Source organism: Phacochoerus africanus, chromosome 11, assembly GCF_016906955.1.
Source record: "Phacochoerus africanus isolate WHEZ1 chromosome 11, ROS_Pafr_v1, whole genome shotgun sequence".
NCBI lineage: Eukaryota > Metazoa > Chordata > Mammalia > Artiodactyla > Suidae > Phacochoerus > Phacochoerus africanus.
The window spans coordinates 52,040,077-52,063,538 of NC_062554.1; the positions used below are offsets into that span (position 1 = coordinate 52,040,077).

Here is a 23,462-nt window from a genome sequence, read left to right on the forward strand (position 1 = left end):
AATTGGAGCTGCAGCTGCCGGTCTACACCATAGCCACAGCTAACACCAAATCAGACCTATACCACAGATTTTGGCAATGCTGGATCCTTAATCCACTGAGTGGGGCTAGGGATGGAATCGGCATCCTTATGGATACTAGTTGGGTTCTTAACCCAATGAGCCACAACGGGAACTCCTGAGATTATTTCTGAGAGGCATCTGAATGAGAAATGTACAGACATTTCATTTCCCAGCCTCGCGATGGTTCTTGTGTTGTCCTCCAGGAGCTGGTTATGATAAACCACGGTGAGGCACGCCACTCAGTGTGAATCCTGGAGTGGGAACTTGTGCCTGGGGCACAGCTCATCCAATGACAGTCTCTCCAAACACAGTGTGATCATTGCAGGAAGGGACAGGGCCCTGAGAAGGGCAGGGAGAGATTAATTTCTTCAATGCCATGCCTCTTATGTGTTCCTTAATGACTAACATTTATATGTGTGGGAAAATCGCTATTTCCCCTGAAAGACAGGGAAAGGGAAGTCACAGCCATTAGACTGTTTTGCATGGGTGTGTCCACAGGGCTCTGAATTGATCCCACTAGCAGTCTTTTGGTGTTTTACAGGGTGTGTGGCCATGATGATGACCGAGAACTGGAACTGGAATTTGTACCTTTGCATGTCTGTGACAGTGTCTCTGGGACTGAGTGTGTGTGTGTGTTGTCATCACGTCTATCTTTGCGACCATGTGTAGATCAATGTGTGTTTCTTTAAAAAAAAAAAAAAGTGTTTCTCATTTCCTGCATAAATTACTCCATGTAAAAGGCCATCTGCAGCTCAGTCCCTAGCATCCTTTTTCAATAAAGCAATATTATCACAGCCTAGTCCCAAAACTAGTCCCAGGAGAGGCTTTTCCTAGATTCCTTGTCAAACGAAATGTCACCGACTCACCAAGTGATGAGAAGAGGAATTATTCTTGTTTATTTCTCAAGTGAGGTGGAGCAGAAGCAGTTCAACCTCTTTTCAGCCTCTCCCTGGCTGGGAAGGCAGGTGGGCAGGTGGGCAGGGGTGCAGAGGAGGCCACCCTTGGGCTCTGCCCTTTCATGTCACCCCTTAACCAGTTTTGTGATCGTGGGCAAGTCACTTTTCTAACCTCAGTTCCCCCATTTAAAAATAGGACTAATCAGGACTTCCCGTACGGCTCACAACATAAAAATAGGACTAATCGTACCTCCTTTATAGAGTTTTTGCAAGAATTAAATAATAAACTGGGTAACACAGCTCTTTGTAAGGGATATTAGCATGTTGTGTGTCATATGTTATATGCATGCTCTGGTGAATATGTACATTTGTTTACCCCTTTATTCAGTCAATGTATATTTATTTACCTAATATGTACAAAATATACATTAGGCTCTAAACACTCAGTTTAGGATCATATGATGTAGTGGGGTAGAGACAGTCACAATTTCATAGAATAAGTTCCAAGAGAATTGTGCATAGGATGCTCTAAGCTGCCTAGAGCTGGTGGCATCAAGGTGAGGATCGCCTTCTTAGGAAGCTCAGATCTTAAGGGAGGGACACCTATAGGAATACATTACAATAATTTGTGAGATACAGCTTGGAGTTCATGGTTAAGAACTTTGGACTTTATAAGAGACACAGTCCCAGTTACTAAGGGAGCGGAAAGGAGGGAATGACTTGCCTGTGTGGGGTAGGGCAGCACTGAGAGAAAACTTTACAGAGTTGAATTGTGAAGGATGAGTATGACTTTGCAAATCAACCATTATTAAGATGATTGTCTGGAGTTCCCTTCGTGGCTCAGTGGTTAATGAATCCGACTAGGAACCATGAGGTTGCAGGTTCGATCCCTGGCCTCCCTCAGTGGGTTAAGGATCCAGCGTTGCCGTGACCTGTAGTGTAGGTCGCAGAGGCAGCTTGGATCTGGCATTGCTATGGCTGTGGCATAGGCCAGCGGCTACAGCTCCAATTAGACCCCTAGCCTGCGAACCTCCATATGCCAGAGTGCAGCCCTAGAAGAGACAAAAGAAAAAAAAAGAAAAAGATAATTGTCTTAACAATGATAGTCCCATATATTACTGGCTTAGTCCATGTCAGTGCTGAGTCCTTTATCATCTGCCGAGCACATCACGTGTCTGATGCAATACCACAAAATCCCAGTGAACACCCTGGGAGCTGGGTGGTCATGTAGGAAGATGAGGTTCTAGGGTTCGAAGCCAACTTGTCTAGTTGAACTGGTTAAGCATTGATCCGAGTTGGTGTTTTCCAGTGGTGGGTTCCCTTCATGTGACAAGAATGATAGTGACAATGATCTATGTGGGCCTAGTGCTGACCTAGGTATATACAGGAGGCCTAAGAGAGACTGAAGACCCCAGTCTTGTCCTCAAACACTTATGATGCCATTGAGGAGATGCAGATGAACATAGTGTGTGCTAAGTTGTGAGCAAGGGCAGCCTGGGGCAGCTGGAGGGAAGGCTTAAATTTAAAAGACCAACGGACTGGCTAAGAGAGGTGGGCTGAGACTGATTAAATGCCAAGAAAGGAGGCTAAGAGACGTTCTCAGGTGGCGCAGTGGGTTAAGGATCTGACATTGTCACTGCTGCAGCTTGGGTCATACCTGTGGGAAAGGTTCCATCCCTGGCCTCTGGGAACTGCCACATGCTGAGGATGCAGCCAAAAAGTAAAATAAATAAAAATTTAAAAAAGGAAAGGAGACTAAAAAATTGGGATTTTTGTCTCTGTAGGTCCTGGCAAGTCATGACAGATTTTTGAGCAGGAGAGAACTAGCACAAACAAGTCTGTAAACTCTATTAGCCTCCAGGGAGGCCCTCCCTTCCTAGAGAATTGGAACCTGGTCCCCTCTCTCTTGTTTTTTCTTTTTTGGCCTCACCAATGGCATCCGGAAGTTCCTGGACCAGGGATAAAACCCTGGAACCTGGTCTCTTTGAGATTGGCCTCATGGCTCTGGTGAAGCTGAGACTTTCTCAGGGACAGGTGGAGTCAGTCCCTGATCAAGAGCAATCAGAGAATGGGGTCACATTGTCAGATCCAGCCTCTTGATTACAGACAGTGAAGATGAAGATTGATGATGATGGTGATGGGACAGAATTCAGAGGCAAAGGGTTTTGTGCACCATCACAGGGCAAACTAGTGGCAGAGCTGCCTGCTTCCTCAGCTTGCTCACCCCAGCAGGGAGGTGGGAGGAGCCTAAATCCTTCGGGAAAGGCTCTAGGGTCCTGGTAGGCAAACCACACTTCCTTTTGCTGGACTTATGCAAGAATGGCCCTGGGAGGGTCTTCAGCGAAAGGACAGCTCTTAGGCCAATGGGGACAAAACCTTCAGTGTTTTTTGCTCCAGGGTTAGATTCCAAGGTGGGGCAACTCCCCTAAACTGGACAGGGGGCAAGTCTTTGGTTTGGGCTTCTGGCCAGAGACTCCAGAGGCTCAGTCTTCACTGAAGTTCTGTTCAACTGAGGAAAGTCTAAGTCAAGTTGGCTAAACAGTCAGAGGTCAGAGGGTGCCCTGCTAAAATGGCCTTGAGGAGCCTGGGAGGGGCCTGATCAGAGCTAAAGTGCAGGGGTGGGGCGTTTCCATTTCTTGGGAATCTTGTGAGAACAGAGGGACTTTATCTTTGAGAGAAAGGTCCTGCTTCCTGCCTCATCCCTGAATCATCTGAGCCATCAGTCACATAGGCCTGTCTTCCCACCCATCCCTCTCTCTGTCTCTCTGTTTCTCTGCCTGTCTGGCCACCTGTTACTGGGGCTCCAGCCCAGCCTCAGGATCAGGGCAGCAGTGTCGTGGGCTGCTTGCCTTCTCTGGAGGAGGACTTCGTATGGTGACAAAAGGGAGTTGGCTGGACTTTCTCTGGCAAGATCTAAAAAGGCACGCCCAGGACCCTCCATGGGGTGAGGCGGGCATGAGTCTGGAAGAGGGTGGCCGTGACTATGGGCAGTTTCCTCATCCCCCGGCCTAGACTACCTTTCATCCTCCTCAGGGCCTTCTGTCTTGTGAGTTGCCCTCGTTATGCTCCGAGGAATAACTAGCTGTCAGTGACAGAAAGAGATTACAGGCTGCATTTCTGCCTTGAAGCTTTCTCTAGGCTGGGAGGAATGAGGGAGTTGTCAGTTCTGGGAGAGGGGAAATCTGTGTGCATTGTAGCCCTGAAGCAGTGCCCTGCATGGAGCAGGCTGCCGTCACCTGGGACCAGCCTTCCTCTCTCAACTGTGTATTTAGTAGTCCCTGAGTGGGGCAAGGGTTGGCTTCTCTTTCCCAAACTGGTGTGCTTCCTCTCAGGGGCTCCATGCCTCAGTGCCATCTTAGGGGTAGGGGCAGGGGGAGAGATACAGCTAAAGCAGAAAGACAGGTAGAAAACAGTGCCTGCAGCAGGACGTGGGGAGGGAGCTCCAGCCCCAGTGCCAGAAGGGACACAATCAGAAGGAGGAGCTGCAGGACACGCCAGGCAGGCAGGGCTTTCTCCTTCTACAACCCTGACCTGGACCCTGTCCCTTGCCCCTGACACTGGGTTTTGGCAGAGGAGGGGCAGTGAGGCCAACAGCCAGAAACAGCATCGTCCACATATGAGAGGGTACAGTTATTTCCTTATCAGCTAGACCTTGAGCACCTTAAAGGCAGGGAGAGTCTCTCTCTCTCTCTCTCTCTCTCTCCTCTCTCTCTCTCTCTCTCTCTCTCTCTCCTCTCTCTCTCTCTCTCTCCTCTCTCTCTCTCTTTGTGTGTGTGTGTGTGTGTGTGTGTGTGTGTGTGTGTGTGTTTCATCTTTGCATGCCTAGGCCCTAGCACAAGGTAGGTTCTTAATACATGGAGGGGAAATTGAAGCCATTTGCACCTTCCCAGAAGAGGGGAGGAGGGAAAAGTAAAAAGCTCCCCAAGAGCAGAGGTCTTCTCTGCCAAAATGGGTCTCAGATTCCGGGGAAACGAGGCAGGGAAGGCTGACCTGGGCAGAGCCCCCAAGAAGGGCCCACTCATAGCTCAGGGCACATCACCTCTGCCTTGTCCTTCGGGAAGCTCAACATTTACTTAGCACTTACTGCTGCAGTCTCTCCCCTTGGACTGGTAAGAAATATAAGAGCAAAGAGAAGTAGGGAGGTTGGAAGATCAAAATGTCTGGAGTCAGAAGACATCCCGCTCACTGGCTGTTTTCTTAGGCAAGCCCAGGGCTTGACTTTCCTAAGCCTCATTATCCACCTCGATAAAATGGGATCAACTACCTGGCAGGGAAAAAGGCAGTTTCTCATAAACTGTAGATACCATGTAAATCGGTGTGACCTTCTGCAAGTAATTTGTAAAAATTCTTTAAAGTGAACATACCTTTGGATTTGGCAACTCCACATCTAGAAACTTATCCTAATAAGACAATGATCAAGTTTGGAGCAAAACTCAGCTCCAAGAAGGGGCATTATTTGTTTATAATAGCAAAACCAGGAAATAATCTAAACAACAAATGATAGACATTTGGCTGGATAATTGTAGTATACCCATAAATGGAATGACATATAGTCACTAAGCTTATAGTGTATATTTCCCTTATATGGTATGTTGCTAAATATAAAAGGCCTATAGGAGTTCCCGTTATGGCTCAGCCAGTTAGGAACCTGACATAGTATCTGTGAGGATGGAGGTTCAGTCCCTCCCCTTGCTCAGTGGGTTAAAGATCTGGCATTGCCGTGAACTATAGCGTAGGTCGCAGACTCAGCTTGAATCCTGCGTGGCTGTGGCATAGGGCAGCAGCTGCAGTTCCAATTCGACCCCTAGCGGGGGAACTTCCATATGCGGCAGGTGCGGCCCTAAAAAAAAATTTAAAAAGGCTGCTTACAGAACAAACAGTATGTATAGTATGATACTTTTTTCCCCCAAAGGTTAGATTATGCTTCATTTTTTAAATTTTATTGGAGTATAGTTGACTCCAATGTTGTGTTAGTTTCAGGTATACAACAAAGTGAATCATATATATATAATATATTAACATGTATATACATTCTTTTTCAGATTCTTTTCCCATATAGGCCATCATAGAGTATTGAGTAGATTTCCCTGTTCTATACAGTAGCTCCTTGTTATTTATCGATTTTGTATAAAGTAATAGCATATGCCAACCCCAACCTCCCAATTTACCCCCCTTGTCCCCAGTTTCCCCTTTGGTAACCGTAAGTTTGGTCTGTTTTGAAGAAAGAAGAGTTTTACTCTATGTATTTAACTGTGGCTATCTTTGTGCCATAGGATTACAACTAACTTAAAAATTTCTCCCTCTTTTTTATCTATTTTGTACAATAAGCATATACTATTTTGCAAAGATAATACAGATTACATTATTATATTAAAATATCGCCCTCTAAAGATTGTTGTAAGAGTTGACGAAGATCACATATGAAAAGTACTTAACGAACACTGAAAAATTATACAGATATAAGACAGGGTCTCTGCCCATGAGGAGCCTTCAGTTTGGAAAGAGACAGGGGTGCGTTAAGATTAACTATAGCATGAAACAGAATGTGGTGAGAGCTTTCAGAGGATGACAAACAGCATGTTACTTGGAAACAGGGAGGAGGTAAAATTATGTCTGGCTGTAGAGGAGAAAGCCAGAATGTTTGAGCAGAACACTGAAGGGTGGCAAGGGTCTTGTCTTGTAGGAATGTCAAACTGGGGCAGCGAGAGAAGTGGGAGGTTGTGGGACAGGCATGGAGGATGGACAGGGATGCGTTTGGATGGAGGGTAGAGAGTCCAGGAGTCACGGTGAGAGCTGAGTCCAGGAGGCATTCAGGGGCCAGACCATACTTGCTTAGTGCAATCTTGAGCACTTACCTATAAGTGCCTATGAGCAAGGAGCCACTGAAAATTCTGGAGGAAGAGATGACCCAGCTGTGAGCCCACCCCGGACAGTGGCTGGCATGTTACAAGGCCCTGGAAGGATGCAGGATGAACCTGTCTGCCTAGGAAGCTCAGCTGGAGGGGGCTAACAAGCTGGAGGGGCTGACAGAGGGGACAATGGGGATGAAGAGGTGCATAGCCAGCATGGCCAGGGATGAGGTCCTTCTAGAAGTGTGTTCCTGGGATGGAAAGGAGGGAGACCATCTTTCACCAGGACTGGAAAGTGATGGGAAGTGGGGGAGGGGTGAGGCAACACGAGGTAGGCTCAGGGAGGGAGGAAGCAGACTCTCCCCTCTCCCCTCTTCCCAACCTGGGTTTGCTCCCTGGGGGCTAGGGAACCAGGAATCACTCACAGAGTCATAGACAAGGCCAGTGAAGGAGGAACAGGAGGAGAGGGCTGGGCCAGGAGTACCTGGTACCCACAGCATCCTTATCCTCAGCTCTAATCACATGAGTCCCTCCCTGTGGCTACCCCAGGGTGACAATGGTGAGAGCCTGGGGGGCGGCGAGGGGGCAGCCTCCTGCCACTTTGAACTCGTCTCATATCCATCATCTCCGCTTGGGAGAATCTGGGCCCAGGGTGGGGAAGGGGGTTTTGTTTCAACCCAGAGAGATTTTGTTAATGGAAATTTATTAGCCACCCTGCCTGCCCTTGGAGTCCCTCTTAGCTTATCCTATCTCCCAGCTCCCACACCTCCTCTCCCTGCAGCCAGGAATTCATGACACCCCTCAGGTCCGGATGCTGTGTCTCTGCCACCCTCAGCTCCCAGCAGCATGAGCACACACTGGAGCGCGTGTGCGCGCGCGCACACACACACACACACACACACACACACACACGTGCCCCAAAAGGGAAGTGGGAAAGTCTTGTTCAGGCAAGTGTCTGAATTTCCATTTCCCACTGCAGCTCCCAGCCCGGCCACTGTTTAGCTCCTCCTGTTGTCATGTCACTAGTTAATTACATTCTTTACTGAGGTGCAAATGTGTTTTTACAGGGAGACTAAGATGGTGTTAACTAGGAAGGAACTGTGAATGTTAAAGATGAGTTTACCTCTGGTTGTGGGACTGGGGCCCTGGGCTAGAGGTGCTCCCCGATACTGCCCTGAACTTGCAGCCCCCTCCACCCATCCCACAACCCTGCCATTCTGGCTGGAAGTGCAGCCTCAGTGAAGTCAAATGAGCAACTTGACCCACAAGGAGAAATTGATGTGAGTGTTTGAGACAAGTCAAGACAGGCCTTATGCCAGTGCTGACCACCAACCTCATTTCTGGACACCTCGGTCCATTTCAAATATTGAGAAACAAAATTCATTCATTTTAAAAGTAAATAGATAAGTCATACAGCCAAAGCCCCCTCTAGGCCAAGGCTGTCCTCCCCTGCTTTGGGTCCATTGCACTCCTGACTGCTGACGTGCAGGCACCCTCCCCCCCAGTCAGTGTCCAGCCCACAGGCAAAGCCTGCCCACGGGGGAAGCATCCAAAACTCATCCACACACTGGAACAACTGCTGCCCTTTCTCTGAGTTCCCTACAGTTTGAAATAAAGCCAGCTGTGGCTCCCCAGGACCCCGAATCTCTCAGGGACCTGCCTGCACTCGTGGGAAGAGAGGACTGCCTGTACACCTGGTGCCAGGGGACCAGACTGGGGACCACGTGGCACTTCCCACCATGACAAGAGTTGGGGTCTAACAGGGTTCAGGGGGTCTAAGCAGCCAGCGAGGAGAGGGGCTTGAATGGCCATGTGGCAGGAGGTTGGCAGGGCACACGGAATGCATATCTTTACCACCTGCCTGGGAGGAGGGGGCACAGATCCGGGTCCCTTTTCTCTCGGCGTCTCAACTTCCCCTTCTGAGTGCTGCGCCACCTTTCCTTGCAGGTGCGCTGGCTCCAGCCCACAGGAAGAACTTCTGGCCCAGCTGGAAGTGAGAAGAAGGGAGTGAGTCTCCTGAGGGCCATCCTTGAGGCCGCCAGGATCACCCGAACAGTAAGAAATGCTTCTCTGTCCTTTAACACATAGTTAAACCCTCCAGGCAGATTATCTTTTCTCCTGAAAACCTTGAGAACCAGTCCATAACTTTCGCTGACACTTAGCACACACAGCCTTAGAAAACGCAACTCGGTACTCTTTCTCGGTACTCTGCCTTGTCCCTGTGCACCTCTCTCTTCTCTGTGTTCCACGAACAGTAAACTGCTACGGATACAGATGGAGGGGCTGTTGCTTACACTGATGACACTGATGCTTTACAGCCCTTAGGGGCAAGCCTATCCCCCACCCCAGGTGGGGCGGGTTGTGAAAACTTCAGTTCCTGGACCTCATGCCAGAGATCTTGATTTGTAAGGAATCTGCACCCCAAGTGTTTTTGGTGAATACAGAGAACGCTGCATCCCAGGTGTTTGTGTTGACGATGAGAACTAGTTCCTTATAATGTATAAAGCATTTTGAATAGAGAATTTTACTTAATCCTCTTATCAGATCCGGGTTTTTTTTTTTTAATCCCCTTAAGTAACTTCATGATCTCACAGACCTAAGTATCAGCATAGGCCAGGATTTAGACATCCAATTATCCCAAACAAGCCTTTTTTTCTTTTCAGTAGGCCATGACAAGGGCTGACTCCATAGTGGTGAGATTGGGCCCCAGTTCCCAAGGACCCTGCCTCAGACTTTGTCAGTTTCCCTGAGGTCTCAGGGCCACCATTACCTTCCAATTTCCCAGGCTTCATTTGGGGGGCAATATCCATTGACCAAATTCCTCACAAAAGCTAGTTTCCCTCCAGAGAGGGAGGGGAAGCAAGAAGGCAAGAGTTGTCCGTAGGTCCAGCTCCCCAGGCAGGTAGTTAGCAAAGCCACAGAGACTCAAGAGGACCTCACCTCTGCCTGTGGCAGAACTGGCTGTGGTCACCTTGTTTCCTGTGCCTTCTGGGTGTTTGGGGAGCTCTGTGTTGTGTGTGCGTTATGGGGTGGAGAGCCTGCTGGGGCTCTAGGGAAAAGGGCAGATCCCAGGACTCAGGGTTTCACTCAAGTATGGGTTGAGTGATGCCCACGTGGGAGAAAGGCGGACAATCTTTTCAACAGTCTTTGGAACCTGTGCACAGGGACGTGGAAAGGAGTTCACTGTAGACCATGGCTGTGGCGAGGGCCTGAAGAAGTGAGGGGATGGTAAAAGGAAAAAGTGGGAGTAAGAGTTAGAGACTGCTGGTGAACAGTGTGGACAGGTGTTGTGACCCAAGTCCAGTGACATCTCTGGGCCTGCAAGCGAATGGGCTTCCTCCTGCCAAGCCACCTATTCCAGAGGAAGTTCAATGGGCAGAGTCCTCTTTCCCTCTTTCCCTGGCTGATGCTACCAGTGCCAGGCAGTGCCTGAGAAAGGAGGTGCCCCACTGTCCCTACATGGTGGAAGGTAGGGAAGGATGGACATGGGTTGACGGACTGCTAACGCCTCTGTGGATTGTGTCTTTCTGTAGAATGGACAGCTTCTGTAGATAAGATAGAGGCCATCTCAGATGTCACCCTGACCATCCCCCCCCCCGCAACATACACACAGGCACGCATGCATGCACACACACACACATGCGTGCATACACGCACACTCTGACTATTGAACCATCTTGCCAAGTGAGTGCCAGTCTGGACTGAATACAGTTGACACTGTTGCTTGGGTGGGTGCAGTCGGCAAGGACAATTTTTGCAGCTAATGCTGGAAGTGTGGCAATCAGAGGAGCTGCCAGCTGTCTCACTTAAATTCTTAGCTCTCTCGCTCTCTTTTTTTAAAATCATTTTGCTTACATAATCCACCCCCTTTTTATTTTCTAATTCTCTCCTTGCAAAGCTGGCACCAGAGGGGAAGGGCTGGGGTGGAGGGGGTAGCAATTACACATCAGTTTGGGGAGCATTTACATTTTGCAATTACAATTTAAAAATAAGCCTCGTTAATGATCTCCACGTGTCAACGACAACCCCTAACTGACATACATACTCTCCGGGGCCTGCCTACCTCCCCCTAAAGTCAGAGGCTCAGTGGGGGTGGAGGTACCTAGGGAGATGTGGGGGAGCTGAGGGAGCCAGGGGAGCATCTTGGGGGAAGGGTGAGAGCGATGAGTGTGCCCTTGGGGGTCGGTGGAGGGAATCCGGGCTTCTAGCCTCTCTCCTCTTCCTTGTGCTCCTGCTCCCACCCAGTCATCTCCCTCCATGGCCAACACAACAGGCTCTGTGTCCTCAGAGGCAATGTCAGTGTTCAGAGCTGGGAGGAAAGGAACTTCAGTTGCTGTTCCTCTTCTCCAAGGGGGAGTTTTCAGAGTCCTGTTGGGCCAACATAAACCCTAGTCCCCCAGAACCAGCCGATGTGCCTGGATATTCACAGCTTGGGTAGAGGGGCTGAGTTCATAGTTAGGGTGCAGGAAGGGGGCAGGGTTTGCTGTACCCCAGTTTGGGAAGGACACTTCTCTTAGCTACCACACATGTATGGGAGGGACACTTTTGAGAAGGACACTTCTTGTCTTAGCCACCACATAAGTATTGACACCCTCTGATTCCTTGAGCAGAGACTTGGGAACAGGCCAGCCCAGCCTCGGATTCTAGCTCTGCCATTCGCCAACTGTGGGATTTGGGGCAAACTATGTGACCTCAGTTTTCTAACCCTCGCCATCTTCATGTTACTGGTAAAATAATATTTACCCCACAGGGCTTGTGTGAGGATTAAATGCGATAACATAGCAGACAACACCTCACTTGAGCCTGGCATGTGGTGACAGCTCCTCCTCAACCCCCTCCCCAACATCCTCCACCCTGCCCCCATCGGAGCGGCTTCTTTTCAGCTTCCATGGACACTAAGGAAGCATGATCTGGTCCGATTTCTCCAGGTCTCCTCTCAAAGTCAAGCCATCTGCACCCTGAGCAGCTCCTGAAGTGGACCCCAGCCCCTCACACCCCACCTTCTCCCATGGGTCACTCAGTGGGGCCTTGGCATCAGGCCTGGGCTCCAGCCTTCAGCATCTCACAGGCTGCCTTCCTGCCTCTGGCTGGTGACATGGCCAGCTCTCTCTCTCTTCTGGGCTCTAATTCAATGGAGGAAACTTCCATCTGTCCCCATGTATGTTCTTCATTCGTGGAATGACGGAGGTGGACCTTTTAGCCTCGACATCTGTAGTTCTCAGGTTTTCCTTCCCCACTTGGCTTCCCCCCACCGGTTACTTGTATGTGAAGCTTCATCTAGGCCAATCTTTAACCTGATGACTTGTAGTCAAGAGCTTGCATTCTTTACTCGAAATACACATGAGACAGCTCTTCTCTGAGACGTAAAGAGATCTGTGTCTTGCAAAAATCTGAATGAGGGAGATGTTCAAGAAGAAGGCTGCTTGGTGGAAGGCAAAGGATACAGAAAGGGGCTGCAGACAGGGCTTCCCTGAAGACAGGGACTGTGTCTTATTGGTTTGGGTGTTTGGTTGAACACAGTTAATGTTATGTTTTAAATACTGTTAACCTAGGCTATGTAATACAGAGATTTTCAGGTCAAAATAAATAGATCAACTCCTTTTTTAAAAAAAAAAAGTTTTTATTATAGTTGATTTACAAAGTTCTGTCAATTTCTGCTATACAGCAAAGTGATCTAGTTATTCATATACACACACACACACACACACACACCTTTTCTCACATTATCTTCCATCATGTTCCATCGCAAGTGATTGGATATAGTTCCCTATGCTTATCCATTCCAAGTGCAATAGTTTGATCTACTAACCCCAAACTCCTAGTCCTTCCTACTCCCTCCTACTCCCCCTTGACAACCATAAATATGTTCTCCATGTCTATGAGTCTGTTTCTATATTGTTTTGTTTTGATTTTTTTTTTTTTTTTTTTTTTTAGCTTTTTAGGGCAGCACCCGTGGCATGTGGAAGTTCCCAGTTTGGGGGTTGAATTGGAGCTAGAGCTGCTGGCCTACCCCACAGCCACAGCAATGCAAGATCCAAACTGCATCTACAACCTATGCCACAGCTCACAGCAATGCAGGATCCTTAACCCACTGAGCAAGGCCAGGGATCAAACCTGCATCTTCATGGATCCTAGTCAGGTTCATTACCACTAAGCCACGATAGGAACTCCCTATTTCTGTTTTGTAGATAGATTCAGTTGGGCAATATTTTAGATTCCACATGTAAGTGATATCATATGGTGTTTATCTTTCTCTTTCTGACTTACTTCACTTAGTATGAGAATCTCTAATTTGATCCATGTTGTTGCAAATTGCATTATTTAGTTCTTTTTTATGGCTGAGTAGTATTCCATTGTGTATATGTACCACATCTTCTTAGTCCATTCTTTTTTTTTTTTTTTTATGGCCACACCTGTGGCATATGGGAGTTCCCAGGCTGGGGGTCGAATCGCAGCCACAGCTGCCAGCCTACACCATAGCCGCAGCAACACTGGATTTGAGCCGCATCTGCAATGTACAACTCAGCTTGAGGCAATGCCAGATCTTTAATCCACTGAGTGAGGACAGGGATCAAACATGCATCTTCATGAATACTAGACAGGTTCTTAACCTACTGAGCCACAATAATTTTTAATCTACTTCATTATATTCTCTTATATAGATGTTTCATTATTGATTTATTTTAAAAATTAAAAGTAAAGTATGTGTATGAGGGAAAAGCACACAGTGTTGAAAAAATAAAATAGAATAAAAAGCCTCCTTTCTTTCCCCCACCTCTACCCACTAGGTTCATGGCCCAAAGTCAGTTCTGCAAACAGTTTCTGATTTAGTGATTTAGTGCATAAATTATATAATGTGCATTAAGTTCCCTCTTTTTAATGTATGTGTTTATCTATGAACTCCCTGTTGTGGAAGTTTGGGAAATGAACACACATTCTCATTCTTCCAATTTGTATTATTTTGATCAAATTATATTTGATATCGTCTACTTCGAGTTTGTAGTATTATATATAACACAGTGTGTCTGTTTATATAGCACACGGTGTTACACTGTTTAGTATAACCATCTATGTGTTATCTTTATGTTAAGATTGAGAATATAAATCTATTGTTAAATAACTGTAGTTACCTCTGCATCCTGGCTAGAGACTGATTGTAAGGTGGAAATGTAATTTAACTACAGAACTAAATTGTGATCTGACCACAGAAAAGGGAATGCAATCCTGTCCTCACCACCTGGCGCTGCCTAGACTCTTCTGAGCCCCCAGGTTAACGCCCGCCCCCACAGTCCCTTGGCCACCTTCCCTCCCGTTGGGTCAGCCTGGGCTGCGGCTCTCTCGTATGTTGTCCTCCTCTTCCAACTTCTTTGTTTTGCTGGAAAACCACCTCTGGTTATTTTTAGACGGATGGGAGGGAAATAAACTCCAAGTTCTCACGTGTCCAACACGGACTTTACCTTGTCTTCAAACTTGACTGATAACCTGGCCACGCTCAGCTCAGGGCTACCACGTTCAAAACCTTTTCCTCTTAGATCTTGAAGGTGCTGCTGCACCACTTGTTATTTACACTCTTGCAGTGAGAATCTACTTTTAGTTTTCTTTCCTTTTTAAAGTTCCAAAATTTCACCACTATGTGTTAAGGCCTGAGATTTTGTTTGCTCCTTTTTGCGTTACTCTTCCCCCTCCTTTTTCTTGGCTGGCTCTGCAGTGTATGAAAGTTCCCGGGCCATGGAGTTCCCATAGCGGCTCGGCGGAAACAAATCCGGCTAGGAACCATGAGGTTGCAGGTTCCATCCCTGGTCTTGCTCAGTGGGTTAAGGATCTGGCATTGCCATGAGCTGTGGTGTAGGTTGCAGACGTAGCTCAGCAGCTCAGATTTGATGTTGCTGTGGCTGTGGCTCTGATTAGACCCCTAGCCTGGGAACCTCCATATGCCGCAAGTGTGGCCCTAGAAAGCAAAAAAAAAAAGAAAGAAAGAAAGAAAGAAAGAAAGAAAGAAAGAAAGAAAGAAAGAAAGAAAGAAAGAAAGAAAGTTCCCAAGCCAGGGATTGAACCCATGCCACAGCAGTGGCAATGCTGATCCTTAACCCACTGAGCCACCACAGAAGTCCTTTCTTCATTTCTCTTATTCAGCTCTTGAGAGCCCTTTAAATCTGAAGTCACCCATCTTGCTTCATTTCATTATATTTTTATCTATGCTACTCAGTTGTCTCTGTTTTCTCCTTCTTGAATTTCCTCTGCCCAGCACAGAAGCTGGCACATAGTAGGTGCTCAGTAAATGACTGCAGGATTCCTGTAAGGACCCCATCTCCAACTTACTGCATGGACTTGGATGGAACCTGTCCTTTGTACAGGGAAGCAGTCAGACCTCATGACTGCTCTGCTAGCCCTCTGGCAGTCTGCTCTCCTGGAGCCCTGGGTCCAACACTGCCCCTAGGGTTGGGGAAGAAGCTAAGGAGTGAGAAGAAAGCAGCCTCCCACCACAGACAGTTCCCTGAACCCTCCAATCTCTTCAGCATCCCCTGAACGTCCCCCTGGGGGACCTCTCTCCTTGACCTCTCCTTGGTGATCATTTTACATGGACCTCCTTTCCTCTTCATCTCCCTCAGCTCCTACCCCCTTGTCCCCACATTTCTCAGCTCACATGTACAGCACAAACACAACCCCTGTCAGTGAAATAATCCCTCCCCACAGCAGGTGCCTCATTACGTGAGATCCTTTTTTCCACTTTTATGATTCCAGAACAGAGAGGCAGCAGACGTCTCTTCCCAATACTGCAGAGCAGATGCTCTGACTCGAGACAGCCAGGCCCTAAAAAAGAGACCAGAGAGACCTGCCCATGGCAGGGATCTGCCTGGCCTTAGGCCACCTGCACCCTTAGGGCAGCGTCTTGGATGAGAATTCCTACTGACTCCTCCACCCCTCCCCAGAGACCAGCTCTGGCAGCAGACACCTCAGATCAATTGATCTGCCAGCCCAGATCAATCTGCGCTGGGCAGAACCTCTAGACCTGGGAGTCAGGAGGCTTCACTCCTTCTCCCTGAACGGGCCAGACACTGGAAGACCCAGATTAACAAGTGTTTAGATCCCAGAAGATCATTCTCTGTTCTAAGTCAGAGTCCACTAATTGGTCCCCCAGGGCCAGAGTCCACTGTGTGAAACTGTCTCCTCCTCCTCTTCCTCCTCTCCTCCCTTGTCCTTGTCCTGCCCTGAGAAGTGGGCCCATCTTCCAAGAGAAAGTAGAGGCGCAATCTTGAACTTCAAGTCCACGACGATTCTGTACTGAAGACAAGACTCTTTATTTCCACTGAGACTGACCGCAATGATCGGGAATGAGGTGTCATTGCAAAAGGCAGAATTAAGGTTTGATGGGAATTATAGTTTTCAGACAAGCTGCTACTATTCAAAGATTCTGCTGCTGCTATGAAACACTTCTCCCTGGTTGAGTGCAGTGGAAAGGGCGGGCATATGACTAAAGTTTTCCTTGTTAGAAACCAGAGAACTATAGACCCCTTCCAAGGCTGGAGGTTGAGGGGGATGGAGCTTGGCAGGGGACAGTCAGGAGCCAGTGGGAGGAAGACACAGCTCGGTCCTCTGCACTTCGTTGAATTGCTGCCTGCTTCAGAGGCTGTGATAATAACCTCACTGCTGGCCTAAAAAGGTGTCTTCACTGGCCACCCCATCAGAACACTGCCTGGAAGCTCTCTGGGCTGAGAGAGGAAGAAAGCCTCTATGAAAGGAAGGTTCGAAGGAAGGGGATTCTGCAGAGGGATAAAGCCAGGAGATGTGACAAGGATGGGATGCTTCCTAAGGGTGGGGCACCCCGACCTGAAAAAAAAAAAAGTCAGTACTGCTCTCTTGGACAGGCTTTCCAAAGATACAGCCAGGTACCTCTTAGCCCATGAGTCACGGCATAGTTCCTTCCAGAACAGGGACTTCTTTGCAACTGTGGGTGGTCCCTGGAAAACCAGAGACAGTCACAGAGAGCAGGCTGACTGCACTCTCCCTTCCACCTCACCCCACCCCAGCTGGGCTGGAAGGAGACACTGTTGGAACCCCAGCCAATGTGAGTCAGAGCCCTCGCCCCAAGCTGCCTGCTGGGTGTGGGTGAGGGCATGGACAGCCCCTGCCTGCTCCTAGCACAGCTCCCCAGGTTCTGCCCCGCAGCTGAGATACACGATCAGATTCTCATTACACACACCTTTCACCTGCAGTCTTCAAACATATATTCCTTCATTCCATATTTGTTTTCTGATTTTGTTCTTTCCTTTCATAATTGAACCCACAGTCCAGTAAGTCCATGACGGAGGCTCAGACCTTCCTCTTCCAGCAGCTTCCATCTTTGCCTGGGTGGCATTGTGTTTATGAGACCCCGACTTCTTATCAGTGCTATCAGCACTTTCAGGTTTCCATCTTGCACACGTTTTTATGCAATAATAAGAGCAAATGCAATATTTAAATACATTTGCACACACTTTGCTGTCCAAAGAAGACAAGGCTGACAGACATGAAGTGTTGCTGTTTAAGCGCCCCCCACCATCCCCGGCATAAAGTGTGTGCCCCTCAATGGGATACAAAAGCCTAAATTTGGCAAATGAGGGATGTCTAGACGTGTTGATATCATGTGACTCTTGGAAATTCAAGGCATGTGGAGGTAAAGGACAGCCATGTTGGGTGTTCTGACTGCAGACAGTAGGATTTTCACAGTCAGCCTTGTCATGCTCCTGCTCCTTTTCCAGGGTTCAGCTCCCCCTCTGGGTCTCCCCTCCTCTGCCCCAAGACTTCTCGGTGAGAACTTCAGACTCTGAAATCAGGCCTTGTGTCACACTGGAAACTCTCTCAACCTCTCCAAGCCTTGGTTTTCATATCCTCAAATGGGGTATCTATGAAAGAAGCTGAGAATAATGCCTGGTGGCTGCTGAGGGCTTAGTACATGACAGTCGTTATTAATTCTGTATTATCATCTCCTCCCAAACACCCTGGAAAAATTTGGCTTCAGGGAAACAAACTCATTCTCACTGAAGTGTAAATGACTGCTGGGACTTAAAGATTTAGCCTTCCCAGATTTATTTGTTTTACATTTTAACAGTAAATCAAAGACATTAAATTGTAATTATATATATATGTATATATAAATTCTTATGTGTATATATGTATCATATAGATTGTATAATTACAATTATATATATATAGTCAGGTTCCAAAAGGATGTAGACCTCGTAAAACCATACTGCACAGACTTTTTTTCCCTCAGAAGGAAATGCAAGGCAAAACCATGATCTTATCTGCTGGGAAGCATAGGGTTCATGGGCAAGAGGGGACACGAGGCTAGGAAGTAGATTTTCCATAACATAGAAACATATATCACACTAAATCATGCTACCGGGCCCTCCGGCTTGGTGGCAAGGCTCCCAGGGAGAGGACCGTCCTGGGTGAAGTGAAGGAAGGCTTCATGGACGTGTAGGCTGTTGAGCAAAAGAAAAGGCACAGCAGTGTAATATAGAAGGCTTTGCCCGCACATGAGAAGCACAGTAAATGCATGGAGGAAACATCTCTCAGAAGGTGGAGAGGGCATGTCTGCTCTGCTGGGGCTTGAGCGGTGATGCCCAGGAATGGACTCACTGTCCAGCATCACTTCCTCTCACATGGCAGATGCCATCCTGCCTTCCCCGGGGCTGACCCATAAGGCACCTGCTCTTATTCCAGCAGCAGTGAGGACCAAGGGTCAAGGCAGCCTGGCTGGTGTCCTTTCCTCCCCCAAGCTGACCTCGCTGCCGTGAACTCTACCTGGTCCCCCTTCCTCTTTCTCCAGGGCTTGCCTGGGTCATCACAAAGACCAAGCAGGGAGGATTCTGTTGGTTGAGTCAGGAAGTATCAGGGATGAGGGGCTTTTCAATGGTAAACTGAGCCCAGAGGACCCTGGCTTCCACAGCCCTGACTCTTGACTGTTTTTTTTTTTTCCTCTGGAGGTAATTTAAAAATGTGGAACTAGATATCATTCAGCCAGATTGTGTGGTACAGTCCTTCTCAGAGAGAAGAGGGGCCTGGCTCACCCTCTTAGCATCCTCTCTTTCCAGGAGAACCTGAGAGCACTGCAGGGTCCCTTGCCTCTATCAGCTGCTCCCGCCCCTGCCCCTTACTCCTGCCCCCCCTCCCTCTTCCCAGCTCCCAGGGTATGCCATCCTCCCTGGCGAGGCCTTGGAGAAGAGGAAGATTGACGGGAGGGAGCAGACTGGTGGGGCGGCAGAAGCAGAAGCACTCCTTCCATCCAGGGGGTCCCCAGCGGCTGAGCTGTTTGTCTGTCTCTGCTGAGTTGTGAGCCTCAGGGGCCCAGGCCGTGTTGTTTTCTCAGCTCGGTTCCTGAGCAGCGGCTGCTGTCAGCTCTCGACAAATAATAATAAACCTGGGAATCAGGTTTGTCGAGGGGGATTTCAGTCCCCAGGTTCATTTTTAGATTTGTTTCTCTGCGTGTGTGTGCAGACCAGGGAGCACGTGATGGGCCCCCGGGGAGCAGGCCGGGGTGCCCAGCTGCCCCGGCAATCCACCCCAGCCGCTCCCACAGAACTGGAGGGCCCTCCTCCGCCCCAACCATCACGGCGGCCTGGATGGTTTAAAAGAGGAGAAAAATAATTGAATGAAAGGCCTCAAGCTCTCTCCTTCCTCTGTTCCTCCCCATCTCTCCCACTCATGCTGTTTGGATAGAGATGAAGGGAGCTGGAGATGAAAAAGAGAGGGCAGAACCGCATCTCCAGGTTCGAGAGTTGCCTGAGGGCTGGGCGGGGGCCTGGCTCCAGGCCTGGGGAGAGGCTACAGTGACTGGAACTGGCATGACCGCTAACCCCCATTCCTGGGATGCAGCAACAAGGGGAGGGGGTTCCTGGGAAAGGAAAATATGTTCTAAGTCAGGCATCACTGGCAAAAGCAGGACCCCATTGTGGGTGAGTGTGAAATTTAGGACAAGGCCAGTGGTGTCTCTGGGGCAGAGCAGCACCTGCTTTAAAGCAGATTGGAGGTGACTGTGGGAGGTCATTGCCACCATCTCCCTGCTTCCCAGCAGGAGAGGGTACAGACCACTTCTCTGGGAGAAGAATGCAAGGGCTGTGCTTACCCTTACAGCTAGCATGCTTTTTTCCTCCCTTTCTTTCTTCTTTTTTTTTTTTTATTTTGTTTAAAGGAACCAAAGAGGGAAAAATTGCCAAGTTGTAAAGTGCTTAAAGAGGAGATGAGAATCTTCATCAAAATGCTAAAAGCTGGAGGGGGAGAGTAATGTGAAAACTCTTGCCTGCTATTTATGGGATTGATTCTCAGATCAAGAAGAAGCAAGCAGTTGGATGAAAGGAATTATTGTTAAGCTCCTCAGTAGGAAGATCTAATGGACAATTGCCACTATCAGGGGGAATTAAATTGCTGTTTCAGTTTGTAAAATATATCAAGCGGCTTTTTGAAGCCAGAAAAGGTATGACAGCCAAGGCAGGGGGCGGTGGGGGCTCTGCCACTTTCTGGTCCTGGTGTGAGAAGCAGGAGCCAGGCAGGAGAGGTGCTCTCCTAACTCGGACCCTGGTCCATTTTTTTTGGAAGCCAAATTGAAAACTAGCTGAACGGAGGGAGGCAAGGAGAGAAAGGCTGGAGCCCTGGAGCTCTGGGCCCTGAAGTGAACCAGGGCCAGTGGGGCAGAACTGGACTCCTTTCTAGGAAAGCTGGTCAAGGGGCGAGGAAGGTGACTGACATGGGCCCGTGATTACCAGCCACCTCACTCACACCCAGGGCATGGCCGAATCCTCTGCCTGCGTCACTACTAAGCCTCCCCCTATGACACTGTGGACACAGTGGGATCCAGGGTGGATAATCACCCTCTTTCTCCCCAGACTGGCTCTCTAAGTTAGCTTTAGCTCATCCCCAGGCTGGGGTCAGTGAGTGCAAAAGTGAGACCAGTTGACCCAGCCCCACTGGGGTCATATTGTTATTCCAGATAAAGAGCAAAAAGCAAAATGGCCTTGGGGATGGGGAAAAGGGAGGAGGTGGACCCACTTGCAAAGAGGACCACAGGCCCGTGCTGGCGCCACGCCCCAGGGCACAGGGACCACTGAGTCCCTACAGCCACTCAGCTTTCAGCTTGTGGCTTCTAGCCTTTATTGGATTTTGCAAGGAGACGTGTGTGTGTGTGTGTGTGTGTGTGTGTGTGTGTGTGTGTCTACGCGCCTGTGTTTCTTTAGATAAATCCACAGAGTCACATGAAATCAGTGACAGGTTGACACCGTTATTTCAAGATTCATCGCTCTGAGTTGCCAGCATAGGAGACGTAGCCAACTCCTTCCCACCACCAACACTTTTTTTTTCCAGGCATAATTTATAGCAGTGGGGTGAATTTGTTTCCAAAAGATGAATATCACACTATCAGCAACAGCTGCCTCTCATTTTTATTTGTTTTTAAATTTGACTCAAAGTCCAATTCTCTATACACATCCAAAGCTGTAAATCCTAAGGCGACTGATTACATGATTTAGTAAACAGGTTATGTTATATAATGCAATTAAAGTGGGGCTCCGCAGCGCCATCTACAGGCTTCTTTTGGGAAGGGAGCGGGACTAGAGACTGGATTGTGGACCAGGCTCTCTGCACAAGGAAAATAAACGGGATTACGCCAGGGTTGAGAAGCCTGCTCCAGAGGGAGAAGCTGAAGCCAGCCAGGTTACTAATGCAGCCTTTTGGTCCCTCCTGCTGAGTTCACTGTGTTATTTCAGCCTCCTGCAAGTCTGTCTAGACGTCAGAACCCAGGCCTGGGCAGCTGCTCAGAGTGGGGAGACTTGGGGTTGGGGGAGAGAGTGGTAGCCACCTGGGAGCTCCTGAGCTGGGGGTACCGAGGAGGGCTCCTGACTCTCTTGGCCTCAGGGGCCTCCTTCCCCCACTCTCAAATGAGGGAGCCTTTGGAATGAAGCTGCAAGCTTCAACTATTTCCATTCTATTCACCAAAGCTTGTATTGAGTGCTAACCATCTCTGCAAAGGCTTTCAGAATATTCTGGTGAATTCCCTCATTTTGTAGTCCAAGAGGGACTTGTACAGGTCACAGAGAAGTGGCAGAGCTGGGTGTGGAATTCAGACTTTTTGACCCTAAGCACAGGCTCTGTCTGATCATCGGCGGTTACAGATGAGGAAATTGAGGCCCAGACCAGGAATGGAACTTCCAAGGCCTCTAGTTGTAGCAACGGAAGGAAAATAATAAAATACTGCTAGCCTGTGTCAGAGGACAGAGGAGAAGGGCTGCTTGGGGGCCTCAGCACTGCCTCTTCGCTGCCCTGATGGGGAAGGAAGGAGAGAAGGGAGGGAGCGGTGCAGGCCCAGGGCCATTGCTCACACCCCACCCCCTCCCGGACCCCTCTGCCCTGAACTACAGTACTCTTCAGAGGCTCTGGGCCCTCAAGGATTCTAGCTTCTCCAAAGCTTCATTTGAGTGGGCAACATCACGGAAAACTTGTCCTGGAGAGGAGGGCAGACTTATATCTCAGCGCTCAGAGCCCTGAGCCAGAAGTAGGAGGTAGGGGTGAGGGAAAGAGTGGGAAGTGTACATGAAGAAAACACGACCGTCAGAGTCCAAAAGGGTGGACATGTCCCCCCACCCTATCCTGTGCCAACCACCCGCCCAGGGTCCAGTCTGGGGTGATGGGGCAGGACAGTGTGGAGCCACAGGGAAGCTGGTCCCTTCCCCTCTCCTACCTCAGGCCCAACAGCCGAGGTTCAGCTAGGGTCAGGGAGCAAGAACAAATGCGAGAGTTCCCAATTAGACTTTTTCTCATCCTTAAGGCCCTGAGCCCCCAACCCCGACACCCCAGCCCAATTACAGCCGGGCAGCATTAACCCCTTGGTGCCCCAGGCCGTTAATGGAATGTTAATTGGTCTAATGGGTTTCATGTCAACAAGTCCTAATGAGCTCCTTTCTAACGAGCTTGTTTTTTTTTTGTTTTTTTTTTTTTTTTTCCTAAGCCTGTTTGTCAACACATTGGAGTTAGGGTTCCATGCGGAGGGCCTTACCTTGCAGGGCTGGGGAGCCAGAGCAGAGAAGACAGAGGGAGTGGGTGCCCCTGGGCTGCCCCTTCCGCCTTCCTAAAGTGGTGTCCTTCCTGCCCCCTCAGCCACCCCACCTCATGACACTGCCTCCCTGGACTCCTGAGCTCTGTAAAATGACAGTTTTAGCTCCTTTTGATGATAATATCAGTGAGATTATTATTTCTTCTTGGATATCACTATGGGGTTGAGTGTTGCATTAGGGTTTTGTTTTGTTCTTCCTCCCTCCTAGCTGCCATATAATAAAGGTTTTCAGCATTAAAAACAATCTTTCGCCTTGGGAAATTTCTCGGTGGTAAGTTGTTCCTCGTGTGTCCTCCATTTGCAGTCTTGGCTGTGCTCCCTCCAGTGCCCTGGTGTCTGGTGACAGAGGGCTGGGGCCTCTGGACAGGGCGGGGCAGAGACGCTACAGACTAATGCTCAGAAGCCCTGGGCAGGCCTGCTGCTCCCCTCCATACTCCCAAGAAAGTGCAAAACCGGCAGGTTTCCCCAAAGGGCTGGGTGCCCAGCGATAGCTCAAGGAGTTCCCCGCACCCAGGTTGTGGAGCCTCACCCAAGCCTCCAAGAAGTCAAATCCCCACACTCCTCCCGGGGATG

General features: G+C 48.9%; 1 protein-coding gene across 4 annotated transcripts in view; it reads left to right on the plus strand.

Moving 5' to 3' along the window:
* Nucleotides 1-23,462, plus strand: part of PKNOX2 (PBX/knotted 1 homeobox 2) — a 306,559-nt gene that overhangs the window by 201,147 nt on the left and 81,950 nt on the right. For all 4 annotated transcript variants that reach the window (XM_047751952.1, XM_047751951.1, XM_047751954.1 and 1 more), the window contains one exon: nt 8,753-8,860. The gene's annotated coding sequence lies outside the window, so the exon portion shown is untranslated. The remainder of the gene's footprint in view (nt 1-8,752; nt 8,861-23,462) is intronic.